At 34.1% G+C, this 22,490-nt stretch overlaps 1 long non-coding RNA gene across 1 annotated transcript in view; it reads left to right on the top strand.

Annotated features, from left to right (window-relative positions):
* Positions 1–22,490, top strand: part of LOC118245607 (uncharacterized) — a 47,517-nt gene that overhangs the window by 10,829 nt on the left and 14,198 nt on the right. The window contains exon 2 of the long non-coding RNA XR_004777900.2: positions 21,277–21,373. This is a non-coding gene — a long non-coding RNA (uncharacterized LOC118245607). The remainder of the gene's footprint in view (positions 1–21,276; positions 21,374–22,490) is intronic.

Below are 22,490 nucleotides of genomic sequence, written 5' to 3'. Positions count from 1 at the left end.
GGGCTAAGTATATAGCCTTCTTAACCATGCAGTTATGTATCAGATTGCTAATGCTGGGGCCTTAGTGCTTCATTGTATTTTTCTTTAAATGGCTTTTCCATTCCACGTAAAGTTGTTAGAAGACACAAGGGGGAGGAGAGAACAACGCTGAAGAAAAGTTGTCTCTCTCCACTCCTGGCAATTGGAATGCAGTCCTTTATAATGTGGTAGCAAATAGTGAGTTTTAGAGTTGCTAGAAAACTGTATTTAAGATGCCATTTCTGGGCATAAGATGTTTCAAGTCTGATTGAAATTATCTTCTACATTTGCAAACACACAAACTACTAATGAATAAGGATGGGAGCAAGACAGTAGAGTGCTTAAACAGCAGAGAGTTATTAGAAGAAGAAGGGTTTTACTATGATGTGTATGCATCTGAAGCACACAAGATGGTGTTTAGAGAACAATAAATTATGTCTATTGTTACCCCAGCCTTAGCAAATGACTGTTCTAGTAAGAGTTGTCTGAGGATCAATTGAAGATGTGATAACTAGCTGGCCATACTTAGGTCTTAAAGCTACAGAAGATTGTGGTGGATACTTTGGGATTTAGGATGCACTGCAATACAATTCATTTTGTCTGTGAAAGGAAAAAATGGGATCTGGTCTAAAGCTGCATGTGATGAGGAAACAGAATAGCACTGAGTTGTGTAAGGTAGCTGCAACACCGTTAGGAAAGTAAACAGCACTGAATGTAAGGACCTGTATCTCTTGCATATTCTTCTTTGCAATTGGCACTGTTAAGAGTAAACACCATGATATACAAAAATGAATATAGACAATATAGGCACAAATTAATTTTATTTGATACTAATATGCGTTTCCTAAACACAAAACTACTGGTCCTTCTATTACCTTTACATTTGTATGAACTATATTACATGTTTTAGGGGCAAATTTCTTTTCTTCCTTTAAGTTGTGGAGATAATTTTTACATTCAATTTGGGAACAGCAAATAAACATACTTGAATGTGGTATTTGAGTAGCTGTGTGCTATACTGCTTTACAGAAATTTCAAGTATAGACAGGAATATATATATAACAGAAAATAAATGGTTCTATTTAAAAAAATATTATATTGAAGTATGCACCCTATGTCATCTGACCATTCTTCCCTATCTGTATGGAACCTGAAGCTAATAGATGGAAGCTGTATTTATTGCTTAGAATATTTAGGTAGAAACAATCCTTATATGTGGATCACTGACACTAAGAAAAAAAAAATATATATATATATACTTGTCCATAAGAATCCTTTGATGTTTTTTGATATATTTGAAGTATGAATACTTCCACCACTGATAAAAGATGTATAAGCGTTCCTCCTGAGCATCTCCCAAACCCACTCCAATACGTCAATCTAGAGCTTTGCTAAGCAGAGCCTGCCGTTCATGCCAAAGTGCGATCTGGTTTTGAGATGTGACATATGGGTACTGAGATTAAGCCTCCCAATTTATCACTTACAAATTAAGCTAGGATTGAACATCAGACACATCAAAGTTTTTTCCCACAGCACAAACTGAACAGATTTTTTATGGTATTCTTACAAGGCACAAATATAAGAATCAAATCAAGCAAAAATTGTAAAATAAATAAATAAATAAATAAAATAAAAATAAAAATAATGAAAGAAATGAAATTCCAAACTACAGGAGCCAAAACTTGAACTTGGAGGTATTGGTAGGTACCTATTTTGTACTGAGTAATTTGTGTACAAATGAAATTAATACTATATTGCAATTTGTGTGGCAAACTAATGGAGAAAAATAGAGTAGGTAGTCTTTAATTTAGAATGATAAGATATCTGACCACCATTTGTTCAATTTGTTCAGTTGTTCATTTGTTCAAATGGTGGTGGTTCTCAGTCTTGGAGCTATTGGTTTTTGTCCTGTCTTGTTTTGTTTTAATGTAGATGTGAGTGGGATAAAAATTGTATTTCATTCCACTGCTTTCACTGCTCATCTGAAAACAGGTTGAAAACCTTCACTCCCAGATAAAGGCCCCAACATTGCTTAATATTTACTCCTGTGCTGAACTTTAGCCACAGATAAGCACAATTGAATTTAACGCTAAAGGTCAACAATAAATTAAGAGATTTTGACCCTGGTTACTACCTTTAGACCATTATGGGGCTTTACTTTATGGTCTTCTGAGAGGACTTTTTGGTAGCTGTATAGAAGCAGAGGATAGCCTTTACGCGGTCATTTGAAGTGGGATTTTTTGTTTGTTTACTTAATTTCTACTAAGTCGTTGAAAGAAAAGGAACATATGGACGCTATATATAGCAATTATTTCCATCAAAATAAAGTGGAGATACCTGTGGGAGTCAACAAAGCAGCTGTTTAGAGATCACACTGTTCTTTGCAAGAGAAATGAAAAACATGATTTCAGGATCACTGTGCAGATCAGTGGCATCTGTTTACTGCAGCAAACTAGCATCATTTTGTTTATGCATAAGTACAGGATTCAGTTTAAATCTGTGGGATTTAAAGCTAATCAAAATAAAGATCAAGCCAGGGACTGTTATCTTAAAGAAGGGCACTAATGTCATTTTCTTAATAGAATGTCCTTATAAGTAAGAGTGAGCAATGAGACACAGTCCATGGTCATGTTTTTTTGTTGTTTCTTTGTTCGTTTTTTCTCTTTTTACAAAAACTGTTTAAGTGGCATTGAAACCATGTTCACACATTGCTGAACAGAGCATTTCAGCTGTTTGGGGTGAATCAAGCTATTGTGCTTAACGTTTTGGCCATCAGTAAAGTCAGAGCTGAAAAAAGTTGCGATTAGTATAATGCTCCTCTCATATTCCAAATAAAAAAAATGCCAGTGAGAGTGTATAGTTTGGTGGGCTGACTCCTTCTGGTGGTTTTATTGTATAATCCATACTCTTTTCCCTCTCCTTGTAATGATCAGTGAAGACAAAGCTCTTCATTTATAGCTTCAAGATTTTTTCAGTGAGAAGCTTTGGCCATCTGACCTTTTTCCAAAAGACCTGAAAAATATTAATGTGCTAGCCGTTGTGAGGTTGGATGGATTGAGTCATTTGAAATTCTGATTAATATTTCAGGTACTTCCAGCAAAGGGTGTTTTTTGTTTGCTTGTTTGGTTGGTTGGTTTTGTTTTGTTTTGTTTTCCATGTACTGATATATTTTCAGCTAAATTTTAAGAATGGAGGTCAAAGTTGGGTAGAACTGATTTATTTCAACATTTTATTTAAATATTTAAAAATAATTTTATGAATCCTCCCTGAATAAATACATCAAGAGTTAGAGTTTAACTGCTATTTCTGCATACTGCTTTGTCTAAAGACGTATCTGTGAATGAATGTTTTCTGTAATGAATCTGAAGTGATTGTTGATCTCAGTCCATGTAAGATCTAATTGTAGCAACAGCTGAGAAGGCAAACTAAAACATCAAGGAATAATTTAAAGAATGTTCATAAATTTTGTCATTGCTCTAGCCATAAATAAGTAAACAAAACCAGTAGTTAGAATTTGGTATGGCAATTAATTCTGTCATTGCTGTTTGCTACCTGTGCCACTATCTGGAATAAAGTAACCACAGTTCGTGTTGTAGGATCTCGTACCTTATAAATAGGTATACGGCATTAGCAAGTACAAAATAGTTTTCCTACTTGACTTTCCACTTGGCATAGATCTCAAGTAACATAATATAAGCTATAGAAAAGACTTTGTATAGAAAACAGCATGCTTCCAATCTGTTTTAAAGGAATGGTGCTCCCTAATATATCCAATATGTGGTACAATTTACAAAATCCTGTAAGCTTTATCTGGCTTAGCCAGCTGATTCAGAAGAAATATATATTATTTACATATGAAGAAGACAGAAACTGTAAGACAGCATAAAAAAGTCCATTTTGATTAGTTAACTGATGAACAGCAAAGTTTTGGTAGCTGAAGATGTTTTATAAAGAAAAATCTATTTAGCTATCTGAGTATTAAAAGACATTTTCACAGATGTATTTTAAAAATTTAAATATGCCATTAGGTCTTATTAGCATTATGTTTTCATTTTTAATTTTAAAAATTCACAAGTCTTTCATTTTGATGAGGCTATGTATTTGTCTTAATAAACATTCTGTGAATATTTAATGTTCAAAAATAAAATATACATATGTTTTCCCTTTTGGTAAGAGCTTTGTGTGGATAACATTGAAGTTGCAATTTTTTGTGTTAACTAATGTATGTTTTTCTACAAGCCAAATAGTTCATTACTGTTTGTACAGAAACCTAGTTATGAAGATGATTTTGGCATCTGCTTGCAGATATCTGAGGATGCTTGGATGTCTTGCATCCGTGAATAAATAATATTTGTGTGTTAGGAAAATGTGATTCTCAGTGAAGATTCAGTAAGAATGTCTTCCATTAAGATCAAGCTTACAAAAAGTGGTATTTGAAGCATATAAAAGGAATTTCCATCTGGGGATGGAAATTTCCTTCTAGCAATAGTTCAACAATAATATGATAATGTACATGGAGATTCTTTACTTCTTCTCAAAAGGGAATCACTATCTGGCATTGCTGAAACCAAGTAATTCTGTCTGGGACAGCTACTTCATCTTGCTTCACTCACCCATCATTATTGGAGGTGGATTCTGGGCATCTCTTGAAATAATGTTAGTTTTACTAACTAAATTAGTTTTACTAATGTGCACTGTGAATCCTTTTTAGGATAAATGTGATGAGACAAGCAGTGAGATTCTTATTCTTATTTTTTTTTCTCAGAGAAATAGCAGTGAGATTCCCATACATCTGCAGAGAAAGAGAGAGCTGTAGGAATACTGTGCTTTTCTGTACCCCATTTCTTCTCTAGCTCTAAAACTATGGCTCTTAACAGATTCAGGTCAGTGGAGTGTAGAAAGTGGCTGTCTTTGGCAGAATTTAGCCCAGAACATGACATTTCCATTCTCATCTTTCCCCTAGTGGAGGGGAAGGTAGACAGCTGATAAAATGTAAAACTTCTGTATATGTGTGTTGTTTTTTTCCTAAGACATTGTTAGCAATTTTTACAAATGTCTTGAATTAAATGAGATTACCATAAAGTGTCCATTCTAATTTAATCAAATTAAATGTAATTAGGTTTTGTATTATTTTTTTCTATGTCAAATTTATTACCTTTAGGAGGATTTGAAATATAGTATAAATTATAACTCATAACAAGAAGTCAGGGTAATAGTGAAATTCGTTTTTATTTTATTAGATGTTACAATTTTAAGAGTGATTGATTTCTTCTTTGAAAAAGATTTGTTTCTTTACTTGACAAGTCAGAGTATAGGAACAAAACTTTTCAGCTCTGTTACCATCATGTCATTTGCAAAATGAATAAATATAAGTTTTTATTATGAACAACATTTGTGCTAATGTTGGTCCTATGGCACAGAAAAAGAAAGGAAAATTGAGATTAGTTTTCTTTGTTCTGCTTCACTGGATGAAGCATAAATGCTGTTTGTTCCCCACTGTACTAACCAGCACACAATTCAAGTTTTTTAGGAAACTCTTCCTTTTGTAGCCAATTTTTTAGCAAGTTGGCACAAAACCAGATATAGATCCAGTGAATCATAGAATGGACTGGGTTGGAAGGGACTTCAAAGATCATCTAGTTCCAACACCCGTGCCATAGGTAGGGATGCCACCCACTAGATCAGGTTGCTCAGAGCCTCATCTAACCTGGTCTTGAACACCTCCAGGGATGGAGCATCCACAACCTCTCTGGGCAACCTGTTCCGGTGCCTCATCACCCTCTGAGTGAAAAATTTCATTCTAACCTCTAATCTAAATCTTCCCTCTTTTAGTTTAAACCATTCCCCCTCATTCTGCCATTATCCAATTGAGCAAAAAAAAAGTTGCTGTATTTGTCTTGGAACAAGTTGCACAAGTTGTAATGTACAAATTGTTTTTATGTTTTAGCTAGTCAGCATATATAGCATAAAGAAGACTCACCTGCAACCTTTCTACCTGTGATCCCGTGATTTTAATTTTAGTTAAAACAGATTTAAGCCTTTGCAAAATGCTTATGATAATGCTGCTTCTCGCTTTCTTAGTCATTGGCATAATAAATGTGATTTCTGGTATCCAAGCAGGACTATCTGGTGATCATTTCAGACCTTGACTGTACCATTCCCACCCTTTTTGTGAGTGAGGAAGATCTTTCACCATACTCTGGATCACCCACAGTGAACCAGAGCCTCTTCCTTTCATTTCTCTTGGTGTTTCTCCTGTACAGTCTGGGTAAAGCATAGGAAAATTCAACATTCCCATCTCCAGCTCTTAGTACAATGCTGACCATTGATTTGTTTAACTCCAATCAGGTTATCAAAGACATATTTCCTGTGGTGTCTTTAATCTAATTCTATAACAGAGAAGAATATTTTTACTGATTTTCCTTTGTAAACTTCTTAACTCACTGAGAAATACCTTAAAAACTGTATTCATCAGTTCTTGCCAGGCAATAAATTACTGTGGATGAATAATAGATGTTCCCTGCTACCAGATTTGCTTCTTTTGCCATTATTTATTTCCTTCTAGATTAAGTAGCCTCCTCATTGACCTAGGCTTCAGACTGGCTCTGCTTCCAAGTGGCTGGTCTATGGAGTCTTTTCAGTTTATGATGAAAAGCAAACAATTGACAATGTGCAGCAAGTAGCACATTTATCATCCATTTTTCCATTTCATGAATGTCCTGCATTTTTGAAACTATTTTCATTTCTTTTGGAACCTGGAAATGGATGAAGTAATAATAACTTATCCTAGGAGCAGATTTCTTAGTAAATTCTATATCTTTGTGAAGAAATAGCTGTTACTGTGTTCAGAAGAAACCCAAGAGTTTTATTGATTTTTTTTCTATAAATTGGTTCAAAAATATTTGTTTCTTTATAAAAAAACAATTAAAATTTTGGAGATTTTTATCCATCCATTCTAGCTTAAATCATTGTGATTTACTGATTCTTAGTAAACCTCTATGTAATTGACAGTATCTAGAGATGTGTACGTTGTTAACTAGTTGCTTCATAATGCGCCTGCATCTTTATGTATGTCAGACTAGAATTACTGTCTATTGGTGAGCAGAACTCTCACCTGTGTTTTAAAAGTCATAGATTTTTTGGAAGGAAGGAACTTAAGAGTTTATTTTGGAACTTTCATTTATATCGTTCCCTGTAGTTTAAAATATTCAAGATCTAAGAAAAGCATTTACATTTTGATACCTGCACAGTAGAACATAGCTCAGGGAATTTTATGTAGGGTTACTTATGCTACATATAAAAATATGTGAAAGTGAATCAATATTTATGAAAAATGGTATTTTGTGTATAAAAGTGGAAAAGTTTAAATTTTTGGTTTCAAGCTAGTCCATGCAGTATCATAAAGTGGTGTGGAAATCTCTGATGGCACATACACAAATTAACATCCATGGATTAATGTATTTTAGACATCCATAATCACATCTACCTCTTTTCATGTAATTGGATATTGATGTAATACACCCTGAGTTCTTCCCAAAGCTAAAATATTAGTCTATAACCGGAGGGCTACTAGTCCTGCAGTTCCTACAGTGACTAAACATTAAATGGATACAATAAATAACTGCTTTTTAGACAATTGATATCACCATGAAATGGCAACTTATTACTGCGCATTTCATGGTATGCTGCATTTTCAATCCTTCAGAATACAAAGGTGCTGGACATTTTGCTAAGTCAAGGAATAGTTTATCAATAGATATAATTTTAAAAGCTTCATAGAGATCACAGTTTTAAAACAGCAAGAATTTGTCAGTGATTAAACATCAACCATCCTTTGGATTTACTGATACAGTAAATCTATTTGGTAATAACAACAGAGGTATAATCTCTGGATCAGTTTTCTTTGCCAGATTTGATGATAGGGCAACTGTAAGACAAAATGCATGGAAAAATAATTTTCTTAATAAGGCACGCAAGTTATTTCTGACTTTTTTTCTTTCTTGGATTCACAACACTGCTAAGTAGTCTATATAATCTTCTGGTGTATGAGCAAGCATCTGATAAGTAGAAATGATCTGGTGTTATACAGATCTTAATTATAGTATGCCTTTCGTATCTCTGATCAACTGTGAGAATTCTTATTTTAGCTCTAATTGCTACTATTCCAAACCAAAAATCATAATCTCATTAATACAATCAAATGTCCTTCTGTATGAGCAAACTATAAGTGATCTTTTCCACAGCTCTAGTAATGTTTACTATAAAGAAGCAGAAAAGGTGTTCTAAAACTATAGATACAAATGGCTAAAAGGTAGCGAGACGGTCACTACCTTTACTTGCACTGTTTGATCATTATGAAAATCCAGGACATTATTTCAGGTGACCTTCATATTAAGACAATCAGAGCCTCGGGTTTTCTTAAAGAATCTTGGAGTCCTTTGTATTTTGAAGCCAAGGTGCAAGCTTATTCCCTTTCTACTTACCATTCACTTCCTACTTTTGGAAAATATAAGAGACCCATTACAGCCTGAGTTGTTGTGAGTTACTGCAAGTTTACAACATACATATTTTTGGATATTTAATTGAGAACCAAATAAATTAGTTAAATTACCGGGCTTCTTATGAGTTCTTGACTATCAACCAAGAAAATCATTTAAATCTGTCAAAGAGATTTACATCAAAGTGGAGTCCCACCCAAAAAGGTGCTAAGTTGTTTCTTACGATATCAGTAAATAAGCTCATTTTGCATTACTATGTAAGATACTTGGTTTCAGTGCAAATGAAATATTTTGCAATTTCTGACAAAAAAAGCTGGCCTTGGTTAAGTATGAGAAGTACAACATGGATTGGCATCTTTTAATACTAGTCCAAGCTCATACATTTTTCCTGGGAATCACTCATTTTGGCTACCCACATAGTCCTCAGTACCAGATGCCTGGAGTTTGTTCCTGATCCCACTGCCTCTGCAACATAGTTTGCACAATTACAGGCAGCAGAATGAGCTGGCCACAGCTGTCAAGATCTGAAAATACTTATTGACAATTTGTGCACTGTGAAACAAAGTCATGTATTTCAAACTATGTTATCTAATAAGAGTTGCCCATCTCATCCCTAACATTATTGTCCAGAGGATTTGATCATGTCCTGCTGTGCATTTAATTACATTTGAGAATACTCAGCTACATTTCTCAGGAAAAAGAACTTAACCATAGAAGTTTTGATTTGGTCTCTCAACTCCAACTTTACAATGTTTTCCTGTTACCTGTATGAAGCTTCAGATAATAAATGTGTGAGCACCTGGACTGAATTTCCCTAGGAATATCAAATGTGCAAAGAACTATTTAGGTAAAAGTTGGTGAACACACCATTTGTATCACCAGCAGCCTCAGAGGAATGCACAATGAACAATTACATTGACCTAATCCCTGCAGGCATGCAAGATGTTTGTTACTTTATTGTTTTCTTCTAACACTAATGCAAACTATAAGCAAGCAATATAAAGACACACTACTTTATTAGACGGCACCTTCTGCTGAAGGTAATTTGTCTTTTACAAACCAACCAAATGAGAAGTTCTGATAACAGTGCTATCTTGTGTTTTAACTTTACCCTTCATATGACTTCAAAAATTATCCTTTTTATGCAGGGCATTTGGGATTGTGGAAAAGGCTTCTAATTTTGGCAGGCATGGAAGAACATAGAAGGACAAACATGGGAAGAGGTTTCTAAAATCCTGCGTAGTACTTCTTACGCCTCTGTATAAAAAGGAATTTCGGTGCTGGTGTACTTTGATACAGACACATTTTCCACACACATAGTTGTGTTTCTGTTTCTTTTATTTACAGAATTCTTTCTTTTCTGTCTCTAGAGACACATCACAATTTTTTTTCTTTTGATGTAGTATGAAGGAGCATGCTGTTTTTAGAAAAAGAGGACTTTGTGATACCTGTTTACTTAGTATATACTACGGAAAGGCTTGCTAATTAGTCTCGTCAAAAAGTTTTCACTTAAACTTGCTATCTTCTTCTAAGATAATTTTAAAGTAGTTCAATATCTTACTATCCTATAGGTATTTCTTTGGCAATTTTAACACCAACGGTTCTTGTAAGAAAAGCTGAAGAATTTTATATTCACTTTCAGTAGGAAAGATGATGGGGTACTCATATTAATATGCATATGCCACAAATTATACTGACAACATGGGACACTATTGAGACTGATATAAACTGCTGATCTTTATTCCTGTGTATGGCCTTTGCTTTTGTCTGCTAACTCAACATAGCACCTTTCTAATTAAAAGACTGGCCATGATTGGATGGAGGAAGTTCTTATAGACCAATCTTGAATTATGCATGTTCTACATGGGTTTAAAAAATATTTTTTACTTATATTTTTGCATTCTTAAAATGCAAAAATACCAAATTGTATATTACCACAGCTTTCTGACCAGGACAATATTATTGTTTGGAATTAGGTAGAATTTGCTCTCATATTTTGCTTACATTTTCAGCTCAGATTAACTTGGACTATCAACCATATTTGTTGCAATTCTGTCAACATAGAATTTGAAAAAAAGGACACACACGACCAATACATCAAATGCCCTTATCAACAACTTTCTTTTTTTCTTCTTTCCTTTCTTCTTCTTGATATTCACTTTAAAAGATACTTTGCTGCAATACGTGACAAATACAAATTGAAGAATTGAGAATTTCTGTGACTACATTGTAGTTAATTTTCTTCCTCTGGCCTTATCTAGGTGGTGGTGAACACAAACTGATTTGAATGTAGAATCATGATGCCTGAGAATAGGCTTTTCTTTTTTTCTGTTCTCATAGAAAATATAGTCTATGGCAGTGAATTATCACAACCATTTGTCTGATAAACTTATAGCATAACTTTTCTGACTTTGGCTTTCTGTTGTGATACTCCTCCGTCTGTGCTCTACACCAGAAAATGTTTTGATGGCTAACTGAAGCCTTCAGTTTTTATGGGCAGTTAGCATTTTTTTTTCTTTGTTATTTATGTTAAAGGTACCTGCACTTCTATAAGATGGTGGTGGTGGTGCTGATTAATTAAAAAAAAACTGGCAAGACATGTTATGGAGGGAAGAAAGGATTAGATCTGAGATTATAATCATTAATATATTTCTGTTTTCAAGAATTCTTTTGGTGCCTTGATTCAGTATCTGAATTCTGATGGATTGGCATTTGCGTGTTGACAATGTCAATATTCTGATTGATTGGTGCACAATAAAACAGTTGCTTCCAACAGGTTTATGCCAGAATTAAATTCCTTTCTTGCTTTTCAGAACACTGGCATTGCTAGTTGGTTGAGGGAAGTGACTGCTCTGTGCTTGTGCAGACTCACCTTGAGTACTGTGTCAGAAAAGATGAGGCATTGAGAACTAATACTGAATTTGTTTTCATCAACCTCTGTTGAAATCTAGCTTGACAGAAGCAGAACTAGTTTCCATTCTGTGACTTAGAAACATTTGTGTCTTTGTGAAAAGTGACCCACCGCTGAAAAAGTGAAAAACTGGAGTTTTCTTAAACTTAGGACTTTTTTTTTTTTAATTTCATCTGAAAAGCAAACATGATTAAGGTGTTTTCAAAAAGTATTTTAAAATCTTATTCAGAACTTGAGCATGAGACAGTCAAACCTAACTGTGGGAGTGTGGCCATGGGGGTTGACAAGCCCCATGGTTGGTGGTAACATCGGACTCTTAACGATGAGGCCATCGGAAATTTAAAGAGTTTAGAGGGAACAAAGAAGGGTGATTCAGGAGACATCTTGCTGTCTCAGACTGCTTGTTCTCCAGCCATTAAGACACGGAAGTTGCTGGGTGTTTGCTGTTGCCGGGCAAAGTTGTTGACCAATGAATAGTTAGTGGAAAAGTACTGTTGTAGAGCGAATGGTATAAGAAGGGAGCCTGTCATCAGTAAAGTTAGTTGAAGTTATGCCCTCAGTAAAGTAGGTGAAGTTACTGATCCTAAAAGAACCCTGGTGTCCATGTGGCCATTACGCCCCACCTAACAACAAACTTGTTGCATTTTCTCTCAAAAGTAAGCTGTGTAATTCTGGCTTCCCATACTTATCTTACATGCTAGTTGCCAGATGAAGTCATTTTCCTTCATCAAAAACTGAAGGATGAACAGGTGAGTGAGCTGTTTCTTGAGAACCACTAGACTTGGACTTTGGTTATTGGGGAGGGCAAAACACAGCTGTGTTCCATCTCTCAGATTATACTCTCACTGGAAACAGTGGGTTTCTCAGTGATCATTCTCACAGTGATTCTCTATAGATCATTTAACCTGAGAACCAGAAGATACATCTGTAAGCTTCAGTAAACTAAACTAAGATTTTCAATGCATACTTTACTTGTTTTTAAGGATTTTAAAGAAATCTTCTAAGCAATATAAGTTGCAAATTGTGGATGTTTCTGTATTGCCTTTTTTAAAACCTAGTACGCCAAAGAATTTGTATAATAAATCACAATGTTACTAATTGATGATATGAAGTACAACAGAACTACGTCATCATTTTTCTCATTCCGTAATTTATTTGTTGTTTCCACAGATGATGTTACCATGTTTAGTTTTCAGTAACTGTTTGAGATGCTAAGAATTTCTGTCCACAAATGCACTGTACTTTACTTCAGCTTCTTTCTGCATATTATTTTTCAGTTTCCTGTTCTGTAATATAATAGTTAATTTATCATTGTTTATATAGAGTGCATTTTGTCCTCGTTCTTCATTTCTTCATTTATGTCCTGCATATATCTCATTTTTGTTTGACTGTATATTTCTCTACCTTTATATTTTATTCAACAATTTTGTAAGCAACATAATACCATTCTTTTTCCTGCATCTGAACTAGTGACCATTACTTCTATGATTCTATACTGACATTTTATACTAAATGTATGTTATGCTCTCGCCACATTTTGGTGCTTATTGTTGTGTGCCCTTCAATCACAGTGCTAACGTTCACTTTATTCTTTAGATTCTGTATTGTATTTTCCAACTCTAGTGGTTTTTGCTTCCACTCTTTTTTTCTTTTTTTTTTTTTTGTCACTGTAGTTACACAGACATGCTATCTTATTATCTTCCTTTACTGTATTATCTTTACAGGTTTTAGCTCTCATTTTTAGTTTTGGCTCCTGCTAATGAAGTTTTCCCACTCTTTTAAAAGCTGTAGAGTATATTACAATTCTAATGCATCTTTTTGCATCCTGTTTTCTGTGTTTCTACTTCCCTTCCCCACTGTCATATCCTAGTAGTTAGCATCTTGATGAAAAAATTATCAAGACTGTTATACAAGAAATATGTCATGTGGCATGTGACCTCTTTTAAATTTGAGATATAGCTACAAATTCCATATTTGTACTACATGAGTTGCTCTTATGTAAATATATAGAAGCTAGTGTCTGACAATTTCTTCTGAAGACTTCCTTTCTTTGTTCTGTTTTTCTATCCCTCCATAATTTATCACTTTTAGGACAAAGTAAGTGACTTTGAAAAGGACGTTTTGCCCCAGTTATAGCTTGATTGAAGTTAAGTTCAAACAGATGTACTCAATACGTAGTCTTGTATGGAAGTTAGCTATTACATATTAAGAAATAAACACACATGGACACAATTTTTGTCTCTCCACTTTTATTATTTCATAATTAATACAGGGTAAAATGTCATATTATGATTATGATAATTACTTTTAGGTTTTTAGCTCAGTTGGGAGAAGTTAGTATTGGAAACCTCACTGAAAAATTTATACTCTAAATGTTTCTTCAAATGTTCTAGATCAAGTGAACATTTGTACTGTTTAGTTCCTATTGAAACCTAGGTGAAAAAGTATCTTAAACTACATCCTTAAGTAGCTAAGTAGAAAATGCAGTAGTAGCACAATGAATTTGCAAGGAGAACCACTCATTTTAGTGCTTTCTATTTATGTTATGTGATTGGTGCAATCTCATACTTTGCATAACTATAAGAAACATTAATAAGTGATGAGGAAAAACAGGCTGAAGGAAGAAGTATATCAGTTATCTGGCTTCTTTGTGCTGTGGAAAAAGCGTGATCAAAACAGCTTTTAATAGAAGGAAAAAGATAAATGAGGGTCATTGAAAAATTTGTTGTATATTGTTTCTTACTGCTTGTAGGGCAGGAATATCTCCTGTTCTTATTTCATTAAGCATGTATGAAATCTACCACTGATAAGATAAATGCCTAACAATATCTGACAGGATCTTTTTCAAATTCTGGTTGCTAATGTAACTAACTTCAGCAATGCCATCTTCCCTAAATTTAAAGCTCCACATAGAGTAAGAAATTGTGAAATCTTTAAATACAAGCTCAGTAGGACATATTTGAATAATAATAATAATAATAAATAGAATGGGTATATTCTAGCTGCCAAAACAACAAAATTTCTTGGTATTTGAATATATTGCAAAAAGACAAACAAAAAACATTGGTCCGATGCAAACCAGTTTCGGTCAGGGGAATACTCTTCATTCATCATAGTCATAAATAGCTGAGAAGTCCAAATGCAAATATATGGTTTGATTTCCAATTTTAATACTATATTATCCACTGGTTTCTTAAAACACAATGCTTCATCTGACATTTAATACTATTTGGTATTTTTTCAACTCTAATGTTTTAGGACACTTTTCTGTCTTTCTCTATTCATCTTCAAACACCTGATGCAAAAAAGGGGTAACAATTAGGTCTGCCTTCTAAGAAGGTGTGTAGTTATTGGTGCAACTCAAGTTCCTATAATAAGCTCCTATAATAATTTGCATGCAAATTCAAGAAAATATTAGTTAATCTTTAAAAGCAAATATCTGCAATGTATGCAATATAGCAGAGACATAGTGGATGAATTTTCAGAAGCCTCACAGAGAACACAAAAGAAAATAAGGATTACAATAGAAAGATAATTAATTTTGCCATACTTTAAACCAGATTGTGCAGCCTTCCAACATCCACAGTGAAAAAGAAGAACAGCTGGGAGGTGGAGAAGTGACAGATTCTGCTGAGTGAAAACTCTTACAACATTTAATTCCTCACAGCATAGCACCTGCTGTGTTATTGCACACCAGTGACATCAATGTACTAGTGCAGAGTACACTGTGTTCACGAACATGGTGGGTGTTTTCCCTCTGCAGTATTTGGCAGTAGGTAGGAGTTTTCTGGGGCTGGAGAATGTTCTTTCCAAGCTTTGTGTCCTAGTTTCATACACAACTATGTTTCAATTTGCATCTTGTAAGTTCATTTTTTTTTTCGCTTTCAGTGCCTTACATTTTTCATTAATTCTTCACTCATATTTTGCACTTTTACCTAGGTATCTTTACTGCAAATCTTCACCAAATCTATTTTCATTTACAGAATACAGTCCAAGCCCGAAATACTAGAGTGCACATATTCTCCGTTATGCCTGCCCAAGATCTCTGTGATCACATGGACATATCTTTTACCTCTGATAAGCTCTGTTGATGAAATCTGATGGCTATTTATTCATCTAAAGTAGCCTAGGTTAAAATCCTTAGTTCAGGGGCCTGCTCTACACGTCTGAATGACTGATAAGTCACCATGTGGCTGTACAAAGATTTGTGCAAATAAGTTTTTTTCCAATCATATTGGTTTGCATATGACCTTTATTTTCCCTTGCTCATTAACTGAATGAGGTAATTTATTTTTCTTGGGGTTTTTATTTGTCTTAAATTTCAAGGGTATTTTGTCTGCATTGGAGTTTGAATGTTTAAGAAATGAAACTGTGAGAGAGATGTACCTAGCCTTTTCTTTCCCTTTTTTTTCTTAATTCAGACTCTGTTTTCACAGTAATAATGGCAGACCTATTCATTGTTGAAATATCTACCGGTACAAGTGTACATGCTCATATTTCTATCAGACTAACTTCTACATGAGCAAACAAAAAAAGCCTGCCAGTGCAAAGCCATGAGTTAAATGTTTCAAAAAAAAAAACAAAAAAAAAACCAAACAAACACAGACAGCTGAGTGAGATCATATCATCGTATCAGTCTACCATAGTATTTCTGATCTGATCTGGTGCCTGGCTCTGCAAAGACAGATTAACTTTATTAGTAAGTCAGATGGTAAAGTTATTTGATGTTGAAATAAGATGCACTGTCAAACTGTTCAGTCTATACTGTAAGTATCTGTATATCATTAGAATGTAATGAAAGGAGCAAAGGAAGTTATGATTTGCTTAACCTTATCGATTGATCAAATCATAATAGATCAGTAATATCAATCTAACCAAAGATATCTGTTTTACTTCTTATTTTGTGAAAATGGTCTAATAAGTGGTACAATTGATGCTGTCTAAAAGGTACTGAGGAATTGTATAAATAAATAAATAAGTTTTATAGCCCCAGACTGATCAACTCTGCCTTTTTTGGTGACAAGAATCAATATCATCAATAATCCTTCTTTAAACAGCAACCGATACTTTAGAATAGAGCAGAAATTGGTTGCACATTTCAGTTACATACAAACTGTGAAGAAGCCCATCTGAAAAGCCTGAAAAATCTGTATCAAACATAGTTCCTTGAACATCATGTGTGAAAAATATTTGAATGTATTTTACAGGATTAAAATATTCGAAGTCATTCGGGCCTTCAAATGGTTATGAAAGTTGGATCCTGTTGGTTTATCTAATCTCATCAGTACTCATCAATATCTTTCCTTAAGATCAGTAATTAGAAAAACACTTTTAGACCAGTAATTTATTTTAACCTAATATAAAGGGAAACACAAAGAATTTAGCAGCTGCTACACTTATTACAACAGTACACAAGATGTTTTAATTCTATAATTTCATATAGCCCCTTGCCTTCCTGACTTTTTGGTAGCTCCTGTTGGAGCTCTAATTATATCTTGTTTAGTACAGGGAAAAAAAATAAAAATTCCGTTGTTTTATTTATTTATTTATTTTAATTTAATCAACACTGCTGAACTCTGCGAACTTATTCCAGAGGTTGTACCTCTTTGCAGTGAAATAGTAACATTTTTTTTTCCTGAAACTACCAACAATATTGCTGGTTTTCTTGATTGTATAAGTATATTTATCACTCAAATATACAGCAGCAATCGTGATATTTTCCATCTAAGTGTTTTGGGGATGGAGAGAAAGTGAATCCAATACTTATTTCCAAGGCAAAATCAATTTTAACTAGAACCAATGCATTTTATATTCCTGTGTAACTCAAGACCAACTTAGTATTCATGATGCTTTTTTCATACAGTACTCATGGTGTGTTTCATTTGCAAAGTGGCATGCACAGGAATAAAGACCCAGAGGAATATAACCCTTCTACTTCACACAAAGAGTAAATTAGGTTGTCTTAGCATTTTTTCTCTTCATCATGTGGAAAACCTGCTGCTAGTGAAATTTTCTTCTGATGTCCAATGCATTTTCTGATAATTTTGTAGCTTGTTTAAAAGGCAGCTGCAGTATGGTTAGAATCAGCAAACATCTGCAGTAATTCAAAAAGGAAAAGGTAAAACATTAGCACTAGACAAAACGATCAGAGAAGATCAGGTACAACAGATGCAAATGTTATTAGTAACTGAACAACAAATGAGCTTAAATACTTTAGGAGGTTCAGTGGTGTCTGGGAAACATAGGAGTTGTTGATTGTCCTGCTAGGCAGAACAGCTCTTAGAAGAACTGCAGAAAAAATCTGTAGGAGATCTGCTTACAAATGTCAATTTAATCTGGAAATTATTAAATATATATATTAAATATAATTATATATATATATAATATATATATAAACTTTTAACAGTATATATTTACTAATTACGGAGTGTAGATGCAACTTCTTATGGTATACTTTTAGTAAACATTGATAAATATTGTAATTGTCCTTGTGTCTTTGGCCTCTTATTTGGTAACATGTCCCTATGGTCAGAATTTGGCGCTATGTGCTTTTGCAGTAGAAAGATAACTATGTCTGCACACCAGAAAAATGACTGTAGTATGCATTTTATTCATTCTTTAAACTACAGAATGCTGCAGATAGCCAGCTTTTGTTAGATTTTACATATTCAGAGTAGTAGACAAAATCTTGTCTTCACCTCATAACCTTGCAGAGACTCGATCTGTTTTGGAAAGCCTTTTTTTACTGGAGGTATAGTAGGTTCTCAGTGAAGTTAAGTGATTTTCCCCAAAGGATAAGAGTTGGTAGAGGAGAATTAGAATTAAAATTGGCTTTTCAGGTTCCCAGTTTCATGTTAGCCATCAGATAAGTCAGCCATACACTCAGTACATCTCAAACTGCTTGCTAGGGAGGCTACCACTGGTACAAAGGGAGAAATGTGTCATTTGTGTGCATGCTGTGTATATCCATCAGGTCTATCATGCTGTTTCTAAAAGAGCAGGAGGGTCACACAAATTCACAGTAACTATTAAGTCACTTAGTAAAATTCATAGTGGAGGTCACCATGTCCACACTGATTTTTTTCTCTTCTTTCATTCCTCCTCCTCATCAGGCAAACAAATATGTTCTGTGTGAAAATATATCACAACAAGTCTGTGTTTGGTAATCGCTGAGCAACCAAAGCAATTTACTGACAAAATCCCTCTGTCTACTTATTAGCAAATGAAAAACACCGTAAACTTATCTGTGATGAATATACCAGACACAAAAAAATTCTGAATATCTGATTCTGCCATAAAATAAAGGAAAAGAATTAACTGAAATCCTGAGCAAGAGAGACGTTGAATTATTTCTATTCTTGCATCCTCATTTTTAACTGTCTTTTGTCTTTCTTAACTTAACCAAACACATTTTTTTTTCTCTTTTGATTCATATTTTGTAATTTTGTCTTTCTCCAAGATCAGTTTTTTGTACCTGTAGTTATAGCTCCTCTTCTTATATGTATCAAGATACTACCTTTATTCCTCTTACCAACTATTCTTTTTTCTGGCTTTAATTTTTGAACACCACATGATCTTGGAACTTTTGAAACTCTGAACACTTAGAAGTTCATGTTTAACTAATGATAATTGCCTTTATCTTGCAAATACTAGTTTGCAAGTCTAAATCCAATGATCCCAAAATAAAAACTACTCTTCTTTTAGGTTTCATGGGTACCTAGTGATCAGGAAATCGAGCATTGTAACTGTTTAGTAGTATTTTTCAAGTATAAATGAAAACTTAGATGCCTGGATGAACAAGAAAATAGTTCATAACGAAGGGAAAGCCTACAGCTTCTACAGTGTATGTCACATCTCTAAACCAAGAGTGAGATTTACACTAGGACCTGAAAAGCAGAGCCTACCAGGGACTGACATTTCTCTTTCCTGGAAAATGAAGTTTGGGAAATTCTTAATTCCTCACTGAAATAAAAATGGTGCCATTTAACAGTTTTCAAAAAAGACAGGTATGCTATTACAATGTTTATATTGGGCACTGGCTCATGAGTTCTGGATCAAGAGATTTTTCACTCCACACCACTCTAAATCAGCTTAAATGCTGCCACAGACAGGCAGAAAATTAGTTGGTCAGCAACAGTTTTAGATTCAGCACTATGGCCTAGGTCTGTTGGAATATTTTCACTAGCTTTACTGAACAATTGGTACATTGTATATAATGTTTTTAGAGCAGTGAAACCAAGTACTGCCTGACTTTCTCTTTAGTATCTGTGGGAGTTTATAAGTAAATTAACAGAGCTCAGAAAATGGCACACTATCCCGCTTGAACTAAAGGGAAAATTTTAGGTAGGTGGAATGTAATTATGAGACTGAAATTCAGCCAGGATTTGGGCAGGACAAATTGTGAATTTGTCAAGCAGCTATGAAAAGTATTTCAAAGTTGTTCCCAAAGCAGAGGCATAAGAAATATTTTGTCACCTACACAATATAAGGCTAAGAATTCTGTTCTTTTTATCTGCTTTTGATGTAGTGGAGGTAAAGGGAAACAGTGAGAACCAGAGAGAGCTTCTTTGCAGAACATTCAAAGAGGCAGAGGAAAGTGTCAAAGATGGAAGAAAATATCAGTAAGTTTCATGGCATGTATTTTATTTTCTGTGCCATCCTGTTATTAACAGGTGGTAAATACAGACAGGTTGTCTAATGTTCACAAAAGCTAATAAAACATCTTGAAGTATGCAGTGTGGGTTAGCTTTCAGTCTGTATTCTATTTAATAGTCTTTAGTGGGAATGCATACAGAGAGGAAATTGAAGTGCAGAAACCTCATCAAAATCCAATTTTTGGAAGCATTAGAACTCACTAAACAGAACTCTGTGACCGATTATCATTAAATTATGATAAGTCCTTTATTACCTCCCCACTTGTGAGCAGTCTAGAAATCCTGTTTAGTGAAACTGGCATTTTCAGGAACTAGACAGAGCTGTGGATCAAGAAGTCAAGAGACTTTTTTTTGGTTTTACTCTAGTGTAAGAAATAAGGATAGATTTTTGATGTTTCCAGCCAGTCTCCAAATTGACATCACAGTAATTAGAAGTGATTTTCCTGGTCTCTTTCTCCCCCTTACCAGTTCAGTCTTCCTAGGCAATAACATTCTCTAGAGACTGAAGTGACAGTCTGTAGTTAGGTTAGGAAACAACACATCAGAAATAGCTGCTGACCAGTGGATTGGTAGTGTTGGACTCCAAGAAGACCCACAAAAATAAATGTTAAAGCTCTACTCATTAATCATGTTTCTCTCTGGCCTTTCTTTACTTCTCTGAAGTAGTGTTTTGAAAGTCCTGTCTGTTTTCATGTCTGTTGAAATAACAATTTTTTTTTCTGTTTTTTTTTTTTTCCATTCTTTATTAACTTTAAAATATTTTCCTGAAGTTAAATTTAGTTCAGAGATTGTTAAGAACATCAGTGCTTGTTTGTTTATTTTTCTGCCCAATAGCCCATCTTAAAAAAAAAAAAATGAAACAGATCTGATACATGTACAGTAAATGACATTTCCTTAATCAGGACAAAACCAAAACATAAACCTAAAATTCAGAAATGTGCATAAGAGTGGTATTCTTTGGGAGGAAAAAAAAAAAAAAAAAAACAACCACCAACAGCAACAACTAAAACTCACCAAACTGCTTAATTCTTTAAGAAACTAAAATTAATTTTTATAATATATGTTCCTTCTAAATAGCTACACAGAGAAGCATCTTCTGAAAATGGAATATAAAATACTCTTTAGGCAATTACGAAGATGTTTTTGATTTGCAAAATTTAGTTTAATTATGTAATTTTCTTTTGTGTGCAAGCAGGCTTGAACTCCCACAACATGATGAGTCATATGGAGCTGGTTATTTCCTGGTGAATAGCAAGAAGCAAGCAAAAATTATCATTTGAATAAAACAACCTGTGAGTACAATGTATTAATTCAATTTTACGGTAGAACCAATAGCAAAAGTTCATTCCTAGTCTTAAAGAAGCTGCACCAAAGGTGTTATCTGAAACTCATGAAGGCCTAACCGGATGTCTGTGACAAGCAATGTTAAAATGCTCCTTTCCTGAGATGCGAAAATGCTTTCAATCACCACCTCCAGATGAGTTCACTCCTTTAAAGATTCCATTTCTTTGACAGTATGTTTGTAATGAAGTAGCTGTGTGAGTGTGTTTGACTTTATTATATGTTGTGAAAGGTGAACATATTGTAGACATTTAACAGGTTCCTTATATCAGGCTTGTTAAAAACGGAGAGTTTAGTAAATGCAAATGTTGCCCAATTGAACACATGACATTATGTGTATTAGATATATAAATTTGTAAGTGTATATATATATGGGCAATGTGAAAATATACATAGTGATATTCATAATCTATATTATAATGATGAAGTGTGTGTACCTCTGTGACAGGAATTTGCTGCTCTCAGTGGCATTAGGTCACAAAATAATTCGGTTTATTGTCTAGAGCCAAGCCAATACTACAAATTATTTACAAATAGAGTGCTATTTCTTCTATTTTCAAAGTCCTATAATAAATTTATTACTGAAAGGTACTTTATCGTGTTTTGAGATACAGTGTTCACCATAGACTGTAATTCAGATGTGTAGAAGACACAGTTTGGACTGAGTGTCACCCTTAGCATTTTTTTCAGAACTACAGCTACTTTTTAATACCATATTTACATTTTTTCCCTGTATAAACTATTACTAGATTTAAGTGCCTTTGAAAATTAGTCAGATGTCAGTGATGCCCAGTGACATGTTGAGAAGTAAATAGCACAAGTTGTGATAGAAGAAATCCAAGATAAACATAATAAAAACAGCTTAGTCAAGGCCCTTTTTAAAGGATGAAAAGATGAAGCAGTTTTTTAATTTGTTTGTTTATTTCTTTTTGTTTGTTTGTTTGTTTTCAATTAGAATGGTCAAGTAGGTTCTAGTTGATCCTGCCAGGGGGGTTGGACTAGATGAGCTCCAGAGGTCCCATTCAACTTAAACAATCCTCTGGTAAATATTCTACAGTAAAATGAATT

This window comes from Cygnus atratus, chromosome 13 (assembly GCF_013377495.2).
Source record: "Cygnus atratus isolate AKBS03 ecotype Queensland, Australia chromosome 13, CAtr_DNAZoo_HiC_assembly, whole genome shotgun sequence".
In the NCBI taxonomy this organism is placed as follows: domain Eukaryota; kingdom Metazoa; phylum Chordata; class Aves; order Anseriformes; family Anatidae; genus Cygnus; species Cygnus atratus.
Note: the sequence above shows the minus strand (reverse complement) of the source record. Positions and strands in the feature narration are given on the sequence as shown.